General features: G+C 45.3%; 1 non-coding gene across 1 annotated transcript; it reads left to right on the forward strand.

The window, feature by feature from the left end:
- Positions 1–250: 250 nt before the first annotated feature.
- Trnat-ggu (transfer RNA threonine (anticodon GGU)) lies at positions 251–323 on the forward strand. The gene has a single exon. It is a non-coding gene; the product is annotated as a tRNA-Thr (tRNA).
- The last annotated feature ends 21,663 nt before the right edge of the window (positions 324–21,986 follow it).

Below are 21,986 nucleotides of genomic sequence, written 5' to 3' on the forward strand. Positions count from 1 at the left end.
AAAAGGAGGAAGTGTGGTATGGGGAGACGAGAAGGAACTCCCTGCGGAGGGGGGAGGATAGGGTAGAGTGCAGTCAGAGTTGATACTATGACGATCAGTTTGTCTTTAGGAAAGGTAAAGGCGCCAGCCAGGCAATCTTGACGTTGTGGTGCCTGTTCTTTCGGACATTGCGGGTAGTTGGCGTTCGATAGGAGTGTGTATCGACCGTGAAGTGAGCCGAAATAGTCCGTGCAGTTGCGATAACACAGTGTCCCGGATGGCGCAGTGGTTACCGCGCCTGCCTGGTAAGCAGGAGATCCCGGGTTCGAATCTCGGTCCAGTAGGCATTTTCACTCGTTGCCGCCAATTCCACGTAATGTCCCAGTGCAGCTGACAGCAGTGATCCCTCCCCTTTCCTTTCCTTTGTTCCCCTCTCTACCTTCAATTTACTTATAGTTCTGACGTTGCGGTTGATAATAGAAGCAAGACTGACGAAAACCCAAGATACTTTCATTGGATTTGTCGACCTGGAGAAAGCGTTCGACAATGTAAAATAGTGCAAGATGCCCGAAATTCTGAGAAAAACAGGGGTACGCCATAGGCAGAGACGGGTAACAGACAATATCTACAAGAGCCAAGAGGGAATAACAAGAGTGGACGACCGAGAACGAAGTGCTCGTATTAAAAAGGGTGTAGACAAGGATGCAGTCTTTCGCCCCTACTGTTCAATCTGTACATCGAAGACGCAACGTTGGCAACAAAACAAGGTTCAAGAATGGAATTAAAAACTAAGGTAAAAGGATATCAAAGATACGATTCGTTGAAGACATTGTTATCCAGAGTGAAAGCGCAGAAGAATCACATGATTTGCTAAATGGAATGGTCTAATGAGTAGAAAATATGATCGGAGAGTAAATCGAAGACAGACGAAAGTAATGAGAAATAGAAAAAATGAAAATAACGAGAAACGTAACAGCCGGATTGTTGGACACGAAGTAGACGAAGTTAAGGTATTCTACTATCTAGGCAGCAAAATAACCTATGACGGACGGAGCAAGGAGGACATCAAAAGCAGAGTAGCACAGAGAAAAACGTCCGAGAGAAGTCTACGAGTATCAGATACAGGCCTTAATATGAGGAAGAAATTTCTGAGAATGGGCGTTTGGAGCACAGCATTCTATGGTAGTGAACCGGAACAGAAGAGAATCGAAGTATTTGAGATGTGGTGCAACGGACGAATGTTGAAAATTAGGTGGATAGATGGGGTAAGGAATGAGGAGGTTCTGCGCAGAATCGGACAGGAAAGCACTGACAAGGAGAAGGGACAGGATGAAAGGACATCTGTTACGACATGAGGGAATGACTTCCATGGGAATAGAGGGAGCTGGAGAGGGAAAAAGCAGTAGGGGAAGACAGAGATTGGAATATATCCAGCAAATAACTGAGGACGCAGGTTGCAAGTGCTACGCTGAGGTGAAGAGGTTGGCAGAGCAGAGGAATCCGTGGCGGGCCGCATGAAACCAGTCAGAAGACTGATGACGAAAAGAAAAAAAAAATCATGGGTATATGTCAGGGTAGAGTTCGTGGCCCAGGGGAGGGAGACGGTTGGAATTTCCTTGGGAGAGGAAGTGGAGGGTGTACAGGTGGAAGGTTGGTCGGAGGTGAAGTTAGAGCCATGGCAGTTCACTAGGACGGGAAAAGAGAGGGGACACAACAGAATAGAGGGGGGACAATAGAATTGTTGGAGTCGAGTTTGAGTATGGTGCAGGTTTTCAGTGGTGTTCAATGTGAGTGAGGAGAGGTGGGAATTTGATGAGTTGATGAAGGATTCTTGCCGGCCGCGGTGGTCTAGCGGTTCTAGGCGCTCAGTCCGGAGCCGCGCGACTGCTACGGTCGCAGGTTCGAATCCTGCCTCGGGCATGGATGTGTGTGATGTCCTTAGGTTAGTTAGGTTTAAGTAGTTCTAAGTTCTAGGGGACTGATGACCATAGATGTTAAGTCCCATAGTGCTCAGAGCCATTTTTTTGAAGGATTCTTGTGGGGGACGGTAAGCGGATGCGGGAAGTGTGGCGGAAAGCAGGTTGTTCGAGAATATGGAGGGACTTACAGAACATGGGTGGGACGGATACCCATACAACATTTGCATAACAAAGTACTCGGTGGATTTTGGACTCATACAGGGTGTTTCAAAAATGACCGGTATATTTGAAACGGCAATAAAAACTAAACGAGCAGCGGTAGAAATACACCGTTTGTTGCAATATGCTTGGGACAACAGTACATTTTCAGGCAGACAAACTTTCGAAATTACGGTAGTTACAATTTTCAACAACAGATGGCGCTGCGGTCTGGGAAACCCTATAGTACGATATTTTCCACATATCCACCATGCGTAGCAATAATATGGCCTAGTCTCTGAATGAAATTACCCGAAACCTTTGACAACGTGTCGGGCGGAATGGCTTCACATGCAGATGAGATGTGCTGCTTCAGCTGTTCAATTGTTTCTGGATTCTGGCGGTACACCCGGTCTTTCAAGTGTCCCCACAGAAAGAAGTCACAGGGGTTCATGTCTGGCGAATAGGGAGGCCAATCCACGCCGCCTCCTGTATGTTTCGGATAGCCCAAAGCAATCACACGATCATCGAAATATTCATTCAGGAAATTAAAGACGTCGGCCGTGCGATGTGGCCGGGCACCATCTAGCATAAACCACGAGGTGTTCGCAGTGTCGTCTAAGGCAGTTTGTACCGCCACAAATTCACGAAGAATGTCCAGATAGCATGATGCAGTAATCGTTTCGGATCTGAAAAATGGGCCAATGATTCCTTTGGAAGAAATGGCGGCCCAGACCAGTACTTTTTGAGGATGCAGGGACGATGGGACTGCAACATGGGGCTTTTCGGTTCCCCATATGCGCCAGTTCTGTTTATTGACGAAGCCGTCCAGGTAAAAATAAGCTTCGTCAGTAAACCAAATGCTGCCCACATGCATATCGCCGTCATCAATCCTGTGCACTATATCGTTAGCGAATGTCTCTCGTGCAGCAATGGTAGCGGCGCTGAGGGGTTGCCGCGTTTGAATTTTGTATGGATAGAGGTGTAAACTCTGGCGCATGAGACGATACGTGGACGTTGGCGTCATTTGGACCGCAGCTGCAACACGGCGAACGGAAACCCGAGGCCGCTGTTGGATCACCTGCTGCAGTAGCTGCGCGTTGCCCTCTGTGGTTGCCGTACGCGGTCGCCCTACCTTTCCAGCACGTTCATCCGTCACGTTCCCAGTCCGTTGAAATTTTTCAAACAGATCCTTTATTGTATCGCTTTTCGGTCCTTTGGTTACATTAAACCTCCGTTGAAAACTTCGTCTTGTTGCAACAACACTGTGTTCTAGGCGGTGGAATTCCAACACCAGAAAAATCCTCTGTTCTAAGGAATAAACCATGTTGTCTACAGCACACTTGCACGTTGTGAACAGCACACGCTTACAGCAGAAAGACGACGTACAGAATGGCGCACCCACAGACAGCGTTGTCTTCTATATCTTTCACATCACTTGCAGCGCCATCTGTTGTTGAAAATTGTAACTACTGTAATTTCGAAAGTTTGTCCGCCTGAAAATGTACTGTTGTCCCAAGCATATTGCAACTAACGGTGTATTTCTAACGCTGCTCGTTTATTTTTTATTGCCGTTTCAAATATACCGGTCATTTTTGAAACATCCTGTACATGTGAAGGACAGTGGAGGGGTGTAGTACCCATGTTCGGATGCTTAGTAGTTTTAGTCTACTTGGTTTTTGTTTTGAATTGTTACTAGGTGAGGTGTACACGACAGTTGCTGGTCGAAGTTTAGTCCAAGATATTTTAGTGATTAGTTAGCTGGATAGTATTGTCACAAATGGTGAGGCAAAAGTCGTGGAGACGGAAGGTGCGGATGGTGCGTCCTGTAATAAATTGTTGCTTGGGTTTTGGTGGGTTTGGTCTTACACCAGAGGGTAACTGACTGATTTGAATTTGGAGCGTTGGGAAAGCTTGCGCCAGCATACTGGAGGAGGTGAAAGGAGGAGGTCGTTTGGGCAAATCAGCAGTGTGTAACGGGGGCTGTAGAGGGGAGAGAACGGTGGCTTGGAGAACTCCTGCAGTGGGCTGGAAGGTACGGGAATTGGTGTTGTTAACAGTAATGTAGGAAGGGCGACTGGACATATTGACTGTAAATGCAAAAGTCTGACGATTGATAAGGGGATCTGAATGCCACACGCTGTCGTATGCTTTACCTAGGTCAAGGAGACAAACATGGCGGATTTACCTTTCTTGAACTGTTGGGAGAGGACAGATTCAGAGACCTTGCTAAACACTGACGAGTGGCAGATGAGGCAGTACGAGCGAGTACCAGTGGAATTCGTTCGGTTTGAGGAAAATGAGGATTTTTGAGATAGTAGCCTGTGAAGAGTATAGTGGTATGCAGGGCTGGAAGGGTGATGAGAAAGGAGAGATGCCGTTCTCTGGGGTGTCGACAGGTAATACGTCGTGGCCAGGGGTTGTGTTGCTTTCCCTGTAGAGTACTTCCAAGTAACTAATTTCATGAAATAAATTTACAAATGTGATTGAAATACTTAATCTAAGAGGAGACCTGTAATGATAAAAATAATGCGAAGTTAATCCTCTTTCGCACACGAATTCAGCGTGGCTTAGCAAATTTAGCCCACATACTCCGTGCAATTGTGGCGTGGTCAGTTTCAAGCGCCTTGTGCCTTTATTCGTATACACGTTACGAGAGGACTCTGGCTCCCTTCCTTTCTAATATAAGGTTTGACTTTTTCAAAGAACCGCGCGACCGCTACGGTCGCAGGTTCGAATCCTGCCTCGGGCATGGATGTGTGTGATGTCCTTAGGTTAGTTAGGTTTAAGTAGTTCTAAGTTCTAGGGGACTGATGACCTCAGAAGTTAAGTCCCATAGTGCTGAGAGCCATTTGAACTTTTTCAAAGGCGCCGGAGGATATTTTTGTTGTCAATGTATGGTCGTGACAGCGTAGCCATTCTAGCAGACGAATTAAAGCAGCAGAGCTCATTTTATCTTCAACCGGTGCATTCATTGCCGTTTTGGAAACTACTGCTGTTTTTTTCTTTTTCTGAAAGTGAAAACCTGCCAACTTCATACTCGTTATTTGCGTATGTACTACGAAAATTCCTTAACGAGAAGTCTTACCCTCTCCAATGGTAAATAAATGATCTGGCTGTGTGAAGTACGTTCTAATTTGTGCGAAAATTTGCAATCCGAGGGCAGAATACCTATCAGGGGTCCCATTACACACCAACTACACACGCCCCACACCATTACAGAGCCTCAACCAGCCTGAACAGTCCCCTACTGACACGCAGGTCCATGGATTCATGAAGTTGTCTCCATAACGTAGACGCCCATTTGCTCGATACAATGTGAAACGAGACCGACCAGGCAACATGTTTCGAGTTATCAACGGTCCAATGTCGGTGTCGAGGCGTAATGCTTTGTGTCGTGCAGTCACCAAGGGTAAACGAGTGGGCCTTCGGCTCCGATAATGTTTCCTGAATGGTTCGCACGCTGACACTTGAAGATGGCCCAGCATTGAAACCTGCAGCAATTTGCGTTAGGGTTGCACTTCTGTCACGTTGAACGATCTTCTTCAGTAGTCGTTGCTTCCGTTCTTGCAGGGTGTTTTTCCAGTCACAGTGATGTCGGAGGGACCCCTGATATGATTCTAACAGGTAACTCGTACGTAAGCATCCCTTCTGATCACTTGCATCCATTCATGTCCATTCTGCATTCCGACGGACATGGGCAATTCCAGCGCGACATTGCGACATCGCAAACGTCCAAAATTGCTACGGAATGGCTCCCGGAACACTCTTCTTAGTTTAAACACATCCGCTTGCCACCAAACTCCCCAGATACGAACATTAATGAGCATATCTGGGATACCTTGCAACGTGCTGTTCAGTAGAGATCTCCACGCCCTCGTACTCTGGAGGATTGATGGTATCAGTTCCCTACAGTACTACTTCAGACACTTGTCGAGTCTACGCCACGTCGTGTTTCGGCACTTCTACGTCCTCACGAGGTACCTACACGATATTAGGCAAGTGTACCCAGGGAGCGAAAGGCTATTTACAATTTGTACAGAAACCAGGTGGCAGTTATAAGAGTCGAGGGGCATGAAAGGGAAGCAGTGTTTGGAAGGGAGTGAGACAGGGTTGTAGCCTCTCCCCGATGTTATTCAATCTGTATATTGAGCAAGTAGTAAAGGAACCAAAAGGAAAATTCGGAGTAGGTATTAAAATTCATGGAGAAGAAATAAAAACTTTGGGGTTCGACGATGAGATTGTAATTCTATCAGAGACAGCAAAGGACTTGGAAGAGCAGTTGAACGGAATGGACAGTGTCTTGAAAGGAGGATATAAGATGAACATCAACAAAAGCAAAACGAGGATAATGGAATGTAGTCGAATTAAGTCGGGTGATGCTGACGGAATTAGATTAGGAAATGAGACACTTAAAGTAGTAAAAGGAGTTTTTCTATCTGGGGAGCAAAATAACTGATGATGGTCGAAGTAGAGAAGATATAAAATGTAGACTGGCAATGGTAAGGAAAGCGTTTCTGAAGAAGTCGAATTTGTTAACATCGAGTATAGATTTAAGTGTCAGGAAGTCGTTTCTGAAAGTATTTGTATGGAGTGTGGCCATGTATGGAAGTGAAACGTGGACGATAAATAGTTTGGACAAGAAGAGAATAGAAGCTTTCGAAGTGTGGTGCTACAGAAGAATGCTGAAGATTAGGTGGGTAGATCACATAACTAATGAGGAAGTATTGAATAGAATTGGGGAGAAGAGGAGTTTGCGGCACAACTTGACAAAAAGAAGGGACCGGTTAGTAGGACATGTTCTGAGGCATCAAGGGATCACAAATTTAGCATTGGTGGGCAGCGTGGAGGGTAAAAATGGTAGAGGGAGACCAAGAGATGAATACACTAAGTAGATTCAGAAGGATGTAGGTTGCAGTAGGTACTGGGAGATGAAGAAGCTTGCACAGGATAGGGTAGCATGGAGAGCTGCATCAAACCAGTCTCAGGACTGAAGACCACAACAACAACAACAACCAGTTTCTTTGGTTCTTCATTGTATGTAGGATACTATCGTTTCCCCTGTTCGTGAGAACTGTCTTCCCTGAAAGTGTGAACACCAGCAGCAACTAATGCGGCGACAGTGCAGCAGCTGTTGGGACACATCCACTGCGGGCCTGAGGAACAAGACGTCAGGGGGACCTCCCTGTGCGGTGCGGTTACCGCGGGCGTTCCTAATTGAATCTGTTGAGGCAGCCCCAACTGGGGCCACAAACCGGCGCGCGGCCCGCGATAAATACGGACAAATGACGCCGTAAAGCCGGCGGACCGCCTAATGGTGCTCCGGGCGGACCCGATCGGCCTGTTTACTGCGGCCCCAAGCGCCGCCCGTGTCGCCGTAAGCGCCCGCCGCAATTACATAACTCCACAGCCCCGTACCTGCCGCGCCGTGGACACACACACGCACCCGCTGGGTGGACCCGGGAACCGCAGCGCGGCGCGGCACGCTGAAACTGTATGAAGAACGCTTCCAGAAGAAACAAATTCCACATGGCGTTATTAATGGCAGCTCTCTTTAAATGTGAATAAATATAAGCGAATCCCCACAATCTAGAGGGGCTTATAGAAATGAAATGTCACAATTTCAGAGACTTTACTGGTCTCGTACAGATACGATTTTATGACTGAAGTGGTGAATGAAAATTTGTACCAAGGCCGGGAGTAGAACCCGTGTTTCCTGCTTAGTAGCCAGGTGTGTTAGCCACTAATCTCCTTTGAAAATTCTGTTCGTTTGTAAGGGGGACTTCTAAGTAGACTGGGGCGGTGGTGAGAATTTGTATAGAGGAGGGAGGCGTGCGAGGATAATCCGTGCAGTTGTAAGAAGTGCTGTGCTTAGTGGCTAACGCACCTGTCTCGTCACCAGGAGACCCGGTTCCATTCCCGGTCTTGGCACTAATTTTCACTCGCCGCTTCAGTCTCCATATACACTCCTGGAAATGGAAAAAAGAACACATTGACACCGGTGTGTCAGACCCACCATACTTGCTCCGGACACTGCGAGAGGGCTGTACAAGCAATGATCACACGCACGGCACAGCGGACACACCAGGAACCGCGGTGTTGGCCGTCGAATGGCGCTAGCTGCGCAGCATTTGTGCACCGCCGCCGTCAGTGTCAGCCAGTTTGCCGTGGCGTACGGAGCTCCATCGCAGTCTTTAACACTGGTAGCATGCCGCGACAGTGTGGACGTGAACCGTATGTGCAGTTGACGGACTTTCAGCGAGGGCGTATAGTGGGCATGCGGGAGGCCGGGTGGACGTACCGCCAAGACCGTAGGATCCTACGCAGTGCCGTAGGGGACCGCACCGCCACTTCCCAGCAAATTAGGGACACTGTTGCTCCTGGGGTATCGGCGAGGACCATTCGCAACCCTCTCCATGAAGCTGGGCTACGGTCCCGCACACCGTTAGGCCGTCTTCCGCTCACGCCCCAACATCGTGCAGCCCGCCTCCAGTGGTGTCGCGACAGGCGTGAATGGAGGGACGAATGGAGACGTGTCGTCTTCAGCGATGAGAGTCGCTTCTGCCTTGGTGCCAATGATGGTCGTATGCGTGTTTGGCGCCGTGCAGGTGAGCGCCACAATCAGGACTGCATGCGACCGAGGCACACAGGGCCAACACCCGGCATCATGGTGTGGGGAGCGATCTCCTACACTGGCCGTACACCACTGGTGATCGTCGAGGGGACACTGAATAGTGCACGGTACATCCAAACCGTCATCGAACCCATCGTTCTACCATTCCTAGACCGGCAAGGGAACTTGCTGTTGCAACAGGACAATGCACGTCCGCATGTATCCCGTGCCACCCAACGTGCTCTAGAAGGTGTAAGTCAACTACCCTGGCCAGCAAGATCTCCGGATCTGTCCCCCATTGAGCATGTTTGGGACTGGATGAAGCGTCGTCTCACGCGGTCTGCACGTCCAGCACGAACGCTGGTCCAACTGAGGCGCCAGGTGGAAATGGCATGGCAAGCCGTTCCACAGGACTACATCCAGCATCTCTACGATCGTCTCCATGGGAGAATAGCAGCCTGCATTGCTGCGAAAGGTGGATATACACTGTACTAGTGCCGACATTGTGCATGCTCTGTTGCCTGTGTCTATGTGCCTGTGGTTCTGTCAGTGTGATCATGTGATGTATCTGACCCCAGGAATGTGTCAATAAAGTTTCCCCTTCCTGGGACAATGAATTCACGGTGTTCTTATTTCAATTTCCAGGAGTGTATGTGTAAAATGCAGAGGGGGTAAGTTCTTTAAATTGAAATTTATAATACAGGGTGATCCATTGATAGTGACCGGGCCAAATATCTCACGAAATAAGCATCAAACGAAAAAACTACAAAGAACGAAACTCGTCTACCTTGTAAGGGGAAACCAGAAGGTGCTATGGCTGGCCTGCTAGATGGCGCTGCCATAGGTTGTTGTTGTTGTTTTTTGGGGAAGGAGACCAGACAGCGAGGTCATCGGTCTCATCGGATTAGGGAAGGACGGGAAAGGAAGTCGGCCGTGCCCTTTGAAAGTAACCATCCCGGCATTTGCCTGGAGCGATTTAGGGAAATCACGGAAAACCTAAATCAGGATGGCTGGATGCGGGATTGAACCGTCGTCCTCCCGAATGAGAGCTGCCATAGGTCAAACGGATATCAACTGCGTTTTTTTAGAATAGGAACCCCCATTTTTTATTACATATTCGTGTAGTTTGTAAAGAAATATGAATGTTTTAGTTGGACCACTTTTTTAGCTTTGTGATAGATAGCGCTGTAACAGTCACAAACGTGTAAGTACGTGGTATGACGTAACACTCCGCCAGTGCGGGCGGTATTTGCTTCGTGATACATTACCTGTGTTAAAATGGTCCGTTTACCAATAGCGGAAAAGGTCGATATGGTATTGATGTATGGCTATTGTGATCAAAATGCCCAACGGGCGTGTGCTATGTATGCTGCTCGATATCCTCGACGACATCATCCAAGTGTTCGAACCGTTCGCCGGATAATTGCGTTATTTAACGAGACAGGAAGTGTTCAACCACATATGAAACGTTAACCACGACCTGCAACAAATAATCATCCCCAAGTTGGTGGGTTAGCTGCTGTCGCGGCTTATCCGCACATCAGTAGCAGACAAATTGCGCGAGAATCGGGAATCTCAAAAACGTCGGTGTTGAGAATGCTACATCAACATCGATTGCACCCGTACCATATTTCTATGCACCAGGAATTGCATGGCGACAAGTTTGAACGTCGTGTACAGTTCTGCCACTGGGCACAAGAGAAATTACGGGACGATGACAGATTTTTTGCACGCGTTCTATTTAGCGACGAAGCGTCATTCACCATCAGCGGTAACGTAAACCGGTATAATATGCACTATTGGGCAACGGAAAATCCACGATGGCTGCGACAAGTGGAACATCAGCTACCTTGGCGGGTTAATATATCTTGCGGCATTATGGGAGGAAGGATAATTGGCCCCTATTTTATCGATAGCAATCTAAATGGTGCAATGTTTGCTGATTTCCTACGTAATGTTCTACCGATGCTACTACAAGATGTCTCACTGCATGACAGAATGGCGATATACTCCCTACATGATGGATGTCCGGCACATAGCTTGCGTGCGGTTCAAGCGGTATTGAATAGCATATTTCATGACAGGTGTATTGGTCATCCAGGCACCATACCATGGCCCGCAGGTTCACCGGATCTGACGTCCCCGGATTTCTTTCTGTGGGGAAAGTTGAAGGATATTTGCTATCGTGATCCACCGACAACGCCTGACAACATGCATCAGCGCATTGGCAATGCATGTGCGAACATTACGGAAGGCGAACTACTCGTTGTTGAGAAGAATGTCGTTACACGTATTGGGTCAAAATGGCTGAATGGTTCAAATGGCTCTGAGCACTATGGGACTTAACATCTGAAGTCATCAGTCCCCTAGAACTTAGAACTGCTTAAACCTAACTAACCTAAGGACGTCACACACTCCCATGCCCGAGGCAGGATTCGAACCTGCGACCGTAGCGGTCTTGCGGTTCCAGACAGAAGCGCCTAGAAGCCGGCACACGTATTGGAAAATGCATTGATGTTGACGGACATAATTTTTAGCATTTATTGCATTAATGTGCTATTTACAGGTAATCACGCTGTAACATCATGCGTTCTCAGAAATGATAAGTTCACAAAGGTACATGTATTACATTTGGACAACCGAAATACAATGCTCAAACGTACCTACGTTCTGTATTTTAATTTAAAATACCTACCTGTTACCAACTGTTCGTCTAAAATTGTGAGCCATATGTTTGTGACTATTACAGCGCCATCGACCACAAAGCCAAAAAGTGGTCATTCATATTTCTTTACGTACTACACGAATAAGTAATAAAAAAGGGGGTTCCTATTTAAAAAAACACAGTTGATATCCGTTTGACCTATGGCAGCGCCATCTAGCGGGCCAACCATAGCGCCTTCTGGTTTCCCCCTACAAGCTAGACAAGTTTCGTTCTTTGTAGTTTTTTTGTTTGTCGCTTATTTCGTGAGATATTTGGCCAGCTCACAATCAATGGACCACCCTGTCCATCTGATTTGTTGAGTTTGAGAACATTTCATATCTTACGAGAAGTATACAGAATGTATCGTACGGAAAGTAGTTACAGAGTTTTAATTATCACCTAAGGAACTCAATCTGAGACCATGAAACGTTGTGATCGTGTTTGTCGTTCGCTGCACGTCCACCCTGCAACGTGATATATTTTAGCCAACGGTGGACGACGTAACGGAGACCTTTGTTTGCACAAAGCTACATTAGGATTACATAGGAAACATTTCATCTCTCGCGTAGTGGTACTGTTTTTATTATGATACCTGATCACGCTAACTATGTAAGGTGTCTTATGGAATAGAAACGTGAGTGGTTCATTTGTAAATCGTATATTTCGACAGATGAGACGACAGTTGAAACGTAAATAAAAGACACTCAAAATGCGGATCGTCTTAGACGACGGATATAAAAAATGATTGGAATTTATATAAATTAAAACCTATATAAAATAAAATGAGTTACTCACCAAAACATTTAAAACGCTGCAAAATCATCAGAATCATCATCTAAGGAAAGCTGTTCCGCAAGTATGTCATTACTTTCGTTGTTGAGAAGCTCTTCAGAGAGGTCTCATTCTGCACTTTGTGAATCGATTGATCACGAAATCACACACAACATCAAGTGATGCATCCCGCATACCTCCACGTTTCGTATACGACTTTTCGTCACTCGTCATCCAATTGTTTCATTATTCACGCATATGGCCTTTGAATGGTTTATTCAGAGAGACACCTAACGGTTGTAGCATCGAGTGGAACGGTAGAGAGACAGCTTGAAGGTGGTTCATTGAACCCTCTGCCAGGCACTTTATTGTGAACAGCAGAGTAATCACGTAGTCGTAGATGTAGATTCTGTACAGCTGGAGGTCTCTCTCCATAATTCTCTACACTTTCTCGATTGGGGAGAGATTCAGCGACCTTGCTGGCCAGGGTAGGATGTGTCAAGCATGAAGACAAGCCGTAGAAACTCTCACCGTGTGTGGGAGGGGATTATCTTACCGAAATGTAAACCCGGGATGACTTTCCATTAAGGGGAAAAAACGTGGCATAGAATAGCGTCGACGTACCGAGTCGTAAGGGTGCCTCGGGCCGCAAATAAACGGGTCGTGCCACGAAAAGAAATAGTACTCCAGAGCATCGCTCCTGTTTATCGGACCATGTGTAGGGCGGCAATCAGGTTCGTATCCTATCGCTGTTCGGAACGCCTCCAGACAAATTTTCGGCCTGGAATCTAATTGACTGAAGCAGAATAGTCTTCAGTGGATGATACTCGGCTCAAACTCAGCCCCTATGGCCAGCGAAGGCGTATCTAGAGACGCCGCGGGCAGTGGTGGGAAAGCAGCCTGACTGCCAAACAGTAATGGTCTGGGGTGGTATTTCTTTCCATTGCAGCATCCGTTTGCTTGTCATCCGCGACACACTTACAGAACAGCTGTATTCGACGATATTTTACGCTCTGTTGCCCATCATAGCAGGCCATCCTGGGTTTACAGTCCAGCAAGATAATGCCCTCCCGCAGACGTAGAGAGTTTCCACTGCTTGTCTTCCTGCATGCCAAACTTTACCTTGGCCAGAAAGGTGGCCAGGTTTCTCCCCAGTTGAGAACGTCTGGAGCCTTATGGGCAGGGCCCTCAAACAACTCTGTCAATAAATGCCAAGCCAAATAACTACATGGATAAGGGCCAGAAGTGGACAAAGCGTTACTGATTGTCTCAATTTATGGAACTTTTTCTCTTGTATAGGTAATCTAATTTTTCTGATACTGAAATGTTTTTCTTGTTTGTAAACGTACATCACATCAAACTATTTTCGTCCCATTCGGATAATTCCTTTGTGGAGAGATGTTTTGGTCATCGACATGTGTCATTTGTCTGTATGTCTTGCAATTTTCGCAGAGTCGTCTTCCGAAACCGCGAGCTGCTTATGAACAGTTGCGTATAACGAAATTATTGAAAATAAATTGAAATACCAAAAGGAACGTGACAAGTCTGTCGTTGCAACAGTATATTTTGATGACACAGCAAAACTTTTAGTGCCAACTGTTGTGTACATAGTTCCGCATAGTTAGCGCGTACACAAATTTCCCACTAGAGTGCGCCCCGCTAAGCACAACAGCGCAGGCGCAGCGCTCGTCCGTCTCCGCACTACGAGATGGCGCTGCCTTAGATACAGACCAAATTCTGCTGGCACCAGATGCAAACGCACAGGTCACGCAAGTTCCTTAAATTACGGGTCGGAAGTCTGCGGGCAGGTGCTGGTACCTGGTAGTCTCTCACATGGGCTTAAATCACTCTGGCATGATTCTAGCCTTTTAAGTGAACCGTCACCATCACGGAAGCTGCAACAATCGTCGTGGAAAACACTGGCATCAAGGGATTCAGGTGATCCGCAATAATGTTTGCGTGGTCCATAGCACTAACTGTGCATTCAGAATGAGATTTTCACTAAGCAGCGAAGTGTGCGTTGATATGAAGCTGTGTGCAGGACCGAGACTCGAACTCGGGACCTTTGCCTTTCGCGGTCAAGTACTCTACCATCTGAGCTAGGAAGGTGGGAGACGAGGTACTGGCAGAAGTAAAGCTGTGAGGACGGGGCGTGAGTCGTGCTTGGATAGCTCAGATGGTAGAGCACATGCCAGCGAAAGGCAAAGGTCCCTAGTTCGAGTCTTGGTCCGACACACAGTTTTAATCTGCAACGAAGTTTCAGATTCAACTGTGCCTTCGTCTGCTACCATTCGTCCCATGCAAATGCAGATCAGGAGCAAAGGTATCGTCAGGAGCCGGCCGGTGTGACCGAGCGGTTCTAGGCGCTTCAGTCTAGAACCGCGTGATCGGTACGGTCGCAGGTTCGAATCCTGCATCGGGCATGGATGTGTATGATGTCCTTAGGTTAGTTAGGTTCAATTAGTTCTAAATTCTAGGGAACTGATAACCTCAGATGTTGAGTCCCATAGTGCTCAGAGCCATTTGAACCATTATTATAACCAGGAGTGCCCCATTGAAGTGTCACAGGTCCATTGTTGGTCTCTATATACATAAATGATTTGACGGACAAGGTATTCAGCAATCTGTTGATTGCTGATGATGCTGTGGTGTACTGTAGAGTGTCGAAGTTGTGTGAATGTAGGAAGGTACAAGACGACTTAGACAACACTTCTAGTTAAAGCTGTAACGTTCGGTTGCGGTATTAGTAGTGTCCTGGTTGATTCAGTCAATCTGGGGGTAACGTTGCAGAGCGATATGAAAGGGAACGAGCATTTGAGAACTGGGTAACGGAAGGCGAATGGTCGACTTTTAGGAAACAGTGTGTAACACCACAATCGATTATGAGCAATGGGTACAGTGCAACTTTATTTAAAATGGTTCAAATGGCTCTGAGCACTATGGGACTTAACTTCTGAGGTCATCAGTCCCCTAGAACTTAGAACTACTTAAACCTAACTAACCTAAGGACATCATACACATCCATGCCCGACGCATGATTCGAACCTGCGACGGTAGCGGTCGCTCGGTTCCAGACTGTAGCGCCTAGAACCGCTCGGCCACCTCGGTCGGCTCAACTTTATTTAAGAAGTGTTTACTCGTTACTTGTTAAGAACTTTGGATCATTGGAGGGAGGTGGTACTTTATGATGTATAAATTGTTTAACTTAATAGTGTGCTTAAATCATGGAATTTTACTAAATATGTTTGTTTATGTATGACAAACTTAAATTTAAAAACTGATTCATGCTTAGGGATTTTGTATTGCATAGTATAAAAGACATAGAGATTACTGTCTGCTACGGAATTGGTTTGGCGCGCAAAGAGAAGGTGGAAGTGGAGATCACGCTGAGCGGGAAGGGAGTGAGCACAATAGGCAGTCAGTAGCCAGCGGTTGTGGAGTCAACACCGCATGTGGCTAGTGAGGCGTTCGGTATCCTCATCTATGAAGGAATGGCCTCGGGTGTAATTGTGGCTGTAAAATGGTGCTCTCGCATTAGAAATGGCTCTAAAAATGATATTCACATCGCCAAGATTAACTAAATAGAGCATATTACTTCCAAAGGAGAGTCCAGGTAGTCGCCATGTGCTCGCCACCACTATTGCGCCACTACTTCACCAATCCAAGAGGTTAGAACTGTATAACAGTGTGAAGCATTGTGTTTGCGTGAATTAATTTGCAATAATAATTCAAATATTGCTGAACTCTGTGTTCGGACCATGAATTTACTCATTTCGTGGTGCCTAACAGCGACCTCTCCTCAAAATCACTGATGACCGACTGTGTGTAAACTGTGCCTTCGTCTGCTACCATTCGTCCCATGCAAATGCAGATCAGGAGCAAAGGTATCGTCAGGAGCCGGCCGGTGTGACCGAGCGGTTCTAGGCTTTGATTGTGCCTAATTTCTGAATGCAAATGCTATTTGAAGTAGAATTTTTACTTGAAGTCATTTCTGAATACTGTCAGTGCAAATAATGTTAAAGCTTTGCAAGATAAATGATCTTAAGTGGGGCAGTAATTGAGCTTTTAACATAATGCAAAATATTTCTGAAAAGTGTGTACAGTTTGCTTATATAAAGAAGGGATGGTTTGTGGGCTCCCTTTTCATTCTTTTATATCAGGAAGAAACCAAACTGAATAGTTGTTTTCTAGCTAATGAAACCTGAAGTAATCATTTAAAAGAGTATATATAAAAGATATGTGCTCGGTGTTATCTTATTGCATTTGTGATGTGTATATGCGTGTAAGTCAAACTTTAATTCTTATCTGGTGCCGTTTAGTCTTATGTATGCCTTTGGGAACAATTCCTGTGCTAAATTATTGAAAGGTAGAAGTGAAGATTGTGGTTAACAGGGATTAAGCTTTTTTTTTTTAATTCTGCAATTACTTGCTTATGCTGTTTCTAACTACTGCTATTCACCGTGTAGTTCGTCTGGTTATTATAGGTGTTCATTGCACTTTAATGAGAAAGAAGAGTAAAAATAGATTCGTTTAAAATAATGTTTCCACATTATTATGCCTAATTAGGCTGGCGACCGTATTACATTTCATTTACAGGGTCTCTGTAACTGTAATTTCTTACAAAATTTTAGTCTTTCTGTTACCTACCAACTGCTACCCTTACGAAATTCATGTTCGATACCGTCTTCCTGTTAGGTAACACACGATCAAATTCAAAAATCCTACCTGAGGGTAAAGCTTTTGGTTAATTCATGCCATATTTGGCAAATGCGGTGCTACAGTGTTATACTTCGTTTCTTTGTGACAGGTTACAAAATTCTGTTATCAAGAAACAGTGTAGCACACGCCCGCACGCGCAACGCCAGTAATAGTGTTGTAAGTTGTTCAGCTGTAAAGGAGACCGCTAGTGCCGCGTATTCTGGAGCACTGCTCGAGTGTTTGGGCTCCGTACTAAACATCGAAGCAATCCAGATGCGGGCTGCTAGATTTGTTACCGCTTGGCTGGAACAAAACGTGTTACAGGGATGCTTCGGTAACTCAAATGGGAATCCCTGGAGGACAGGCGACGTTCTTTTTGAGAAACACTATTGAGAAAATTTAGAGAAACGGCATTTGAAGCTGACTGGCGAACGATTCTACTGCTGCCAACATACAATGCGCTTAAGGACCACGAAGATAAGATTCGAGAAACTAAGACTCCGGCGGAGGCATGTAGACAGTCGTTATTCCCACTCTCTGTTTGCGGGTGGAACAGAAAAGGAAATGATTAGTAGTGGTGCAAGGTACCCTCCCCCAAGCACCGTACGGTGGTCTGCGGATTACCTATGACGAAGTAGATGTAGATCACAGTCTGCTATAGCTCCCCCCCCTCCCCTCCCCACCCACCCACCATTGCGCCCAGGGACAGCGGGAAGGTGCGTTTTCCGAGCAGAGGTTCGCCTGTATTACTGTGTATCCTGATAGTGCTAGCGATCTGACATAACATGAAACTCGATTTATCCGACCAGGCGACACATTGATGCCCCGTCCAATCTCGATTATGTCATGTGCGAATGAGTTCGTAACGGACGATGTCGCTCAGGCAACATCAGAAGGTAGTATGCTGCACCGCGCACTGAGCACTGTGCTCCGGGACACTTGTGCTTGCACCAACCTTATACTGTGTCGTGAGGTTTGCCACAGATCGCCGCTTATCCTGTTCTACATGGTGTGCAAGGCTCCGAGCTCCAAGTTCTGTGATGGGGAGCGGGCGTCCAACACCTTGTCGCCAACCTGTGATCTTACCTTCCTTCAGCCACTTTCCGTCAACGCTCTAACCAGTAGCACGCGAATACCCAATCACCTTCACCACTTTAAGATCCTCATTCCGAGTCACGGGGCCGTAATAATCTGTCCTTCGCCAAAGTAGCTTACGACAGCGTATTTGCCCATTTGCGTCCCTTATCGTCGCTAGATTGATTACCCTTTCGTTCCTACTCCACTTACAGACTTTTCTCGCCATGTCAGGCGTTCGTAACGCCACCAGGTGGCATTCAGTCTCGCAGTGGCCAGCAGTCGTAATGTTTTGTCTCATTATTTGATTTTGTTGCGTCTCTTGGGGCTGTGTTGCTATTCTTGAAGTTCCAAACCTCATAGACTATATGTGCTTCAAAATATTTTTTTAAAGAATGATATGGCAGCCATTGACTGTAAAACTCCTTGTTTCAACTATACATTATCGATTTTCTGGCGTATGGCCATTATCACACAAAAATAATTGTGCTTCAGCAGTAGTTAACATCTAAGAGTCATCTGACACTCAAATGCGACCATGATGTAGTTGAGGTCAATTTTTTTTTCAATATATTAAACTGCGCTTCAGTACGGCATTTGTATGTTAAATAAAAGCAATCACAGCAGCTTAAACTGCACCTGAGTGCAGCATTTGCATCCATACAGCCAGGCTTATTGTCAGGTGACAGGTTTTCACAAGCGTAGCGCGCGACGCGTGAATTCGCAAACTTAATTCATTCAGTATTTGAGACTGAGAGCACTTAGCGACTTTCAACAAAATTATGGCGTATGGCCATTATCACACAAAAATAATTGTGCTTCAGCAGTAGTTAACATCTAAGAGTCATCTGACACTCAAATGCGACCATGATGTAGTTGAGGTCAATTTTTTTTTCAATATATTAAACTGCGCTTCAGTACGGCATTTGTATGTTAAATAAAAGCAATCACAGCAGCTTAAACTGCACCTGAGTGCAGCATTTGCATCCATACAGCCAGGCTTATTGTCAGGTGACAGGTTTTCACAAGCGTAGCGCGCGACGCGTGAATTCGCAAACTTAATTCATTCAGTATTTGAGACTGAGAGCACTTAGCGACTTTCAACAAAATTTACACATGATTTCAAAGCCTTAAAAACATTTTCTCGCTGACAAATCCTACCACACATTAAAAGAAAAAATGTTTATCGCGTACTACTACTTTTCCGCTGTTCACGCAGTGCAAATACCGCATGAAGCATGACGTTATAATTTATTACTTCATTACGACTAACTTTACTCACGACATATTTTACTGACAGTATGCGCATACACTACTGAATGTAAATGCAAAATTATATCATTGTACGAAACATAGTTCAGGATATATAACGTCAAAAACAATGAGATATGTCGCAACCTGCCACATCATGCATGGCGTTTAAATTTGTTACTTCTTTTCTACCAATTCTGTTTGCAATAAATTTTTCAGGGAGTATCCAAATATGCTGGTGAATGTACCTACAATATAATAGCATTGTACGACATACAGTTTAGGACGTACCACGTCCTAAACAGTGTGATGCCTGAAAAGCTGCCGCATCGCGCATGACATTTAAATCTATTGCTTCGTTGCTACTGAATCAATTCACAACACGTTATGCACATAGTACAAACATATGTCGCTGAATGTACCTCCAAAATCACAGCACTGTACGACACACAGTTCAGTACGTATGAAGTCATATACATGAAACGCAAGGCCAGACGCTGCAAGATGCTGGTATGGACGCACATATATAAATAAATACTTAGGCTGCGCCGGATTCCTCCGCTAGTATTGAATAAAAGGAATCACATATAAAAAATATTCCATTTCATTGTGGCAGGGTGCTACAGCAACCAGTTTCGAATTATTTCATAATAAAGACGCTCTAGGTTGCGAAATCAATGTGTATTATAAAAGTAAGTGTACAAAGTGAGTGCCGATAAAAGTCAGAAACGAGTCCCTCTATTTCCCATCCATGAAGAAGGTTCACGCTTCTAACAGAAGGGTGCACTTTTGAAGATACAAGGGCTCGGAAGTTTCGCCCTCTATAAATTTCTAGAACATTCAAGTACATTCGAGAATGCTTGAGAAACTTCCGCAACAATCGAGTGTATTCCAGAATGTTCTGGAATGATCCGTATCTTCTGGAATTCTCGGGAAGATTACAGAATGTTCCGGAACATAACAGAAAATTCCAGAACACTCTAGAATGTTTTGGAATGTTCCGGAACATTGTGGATCATTCGAGGCCTTTTTTGGTATGTTCTGGAATTCGTCACTAGTGGGGCTACCCATTGGTAAGGGTAAAAAGAGCAAGCTCCATTAGGGGTCTGAAAGTCAGCTTCTGACAGTGACGAAGGGAGGAACCGAAAAAGTAGTTCAATGAGTGAATAAAAAGCAAATAGTGACGTGTGAATAGTCAAAGTGATATGTGACTGAATATATATCGAAAATAAAATGTGAAAAGTGTATAAAATGTGCTTAGTGTATTTGTTAATAAAAAATTGATTTGATTTATGCTTTAGACAATGCCCAGGCATAAAAGAATAGGAGATCTTGCCGGGACAAAATCTCATAGTTATGTGCACGTTCTCACATAGAAAACATAAACGAACTGTTAGAGAACAGAATTTTATATTCTCAAAAATTATAGTATCCCTGTATCAAATAAAACATCACATAAAGGTAAATACCGTGGTCTAAAATTTCACATCAAAATAATGGTCCACAGACACAAAAGAAAGTCTGCAAAACTGACATTCAGTGCTGGGATCTACATTTTTCTCTTTGCCACCACGCAAAACACATTTTATTTTAAATAACATGTTCTATAAATTATTGGGGGAATGGAAAGGTAACCATCACAATTGTCCTAAAATTCTTCCTTTGATTGGTCCTCCACTATTAGAGCTGTGAACGCTCACTTTTGAGAAATAGTCGTCTTTTTAGTCTATTTCTTGATCTGAATCACTGATATCTTCCTCCATCCACCGACAAACGGTCTCTTTCCACTGAGGATCGATAATGTTGACACTTCCTTGCGAAGGCATTTTGTACCAAACTGAAGTAAACAGGTAAGTAGATCGCGAGGCGCGGTCTAGGAGAGCTCAACGGTTCACAGTAATACGTGTCAACAACAAAAAAGGCAAAATGAAAACCAGTAACAAAATATTGTAGCGTTGGCGATTAAAGGAGTAGGGTATAGAAGCATTCTGCCCGAAATGACCTTGGAGAACAAGTTCGAAAATTTTCACGTGGTCTGAAAGACCATACCTCGTAAGTTAGAGGCTAAGTCAAGTTTAATTTCCAGCAGCTGAGTTTCTGCCTTCGTCTCTGCACGCTGCAGAATATTATTCTACCTAGGGTTAGTTGTTGGAAAATCAATACCAACTCTAATATTACAATGGCCAATTCAGATCCAAGACTGTTGCTAGTAATATTCCTACTACATTCTTGAAGATGACGCTTGTTCATTCTCAGAACTGCTCATTGTGCTTCAGTCGAAGACCGTTACAAGAAAGTTTTCCGTTACACCTGAAGCGGTTGTTAAACGTAACATGTGTGACGAGTTTAGCGGTATATCTAGTAGAAGCTGCTGGCTGTGTACACACATCATCAAGCGGAACAAAAGAAGGCAAGTCCCGTCATTTTTGAATAAACTACACGAGTATTCGCTGTAAGTGGCAAATAAATATGACGGTATTTGCATACCAACGAGGCGCTTAACTTCAGTGATCCATGCTCTGCAAGAAGGGAATTTACGGGCGCTGCACGCGAGTGACCGCAGAGTTGGCAACAGCATGGTCTAAGTGAAATAAATGTTAGGTTACCGTGCGCACAACGACCAATTACTCGCGAAATGTTGTCCTCGCGGTTGCGTGCCGCTCACGACGTATGCTACATCACAAGCAGAATCCAGCACAGAGGCAGCGTTTCAGAGGCACGGAGGTAATTGGATGACGTCACAACACTGCCGTCTGCGCCCACTTCAAAGTAATCCTCC

Source organism: Schistocerca nitens, chromosome 1, assembly GCF_023898315.1.
Source record: "Schistocerca nitens isolate TAMUIC-IGC-003100 chromosome 1, iqSchNite1.1, whole genome shotgun sequence".
Classification (NCBI taxonomy): domain Eukaryota; kingdom Metazoa; phylum Arthropoda; class Insecta; order Orthoptera; family Acrididae; genus Schistocerca; species Schistocerca nitens.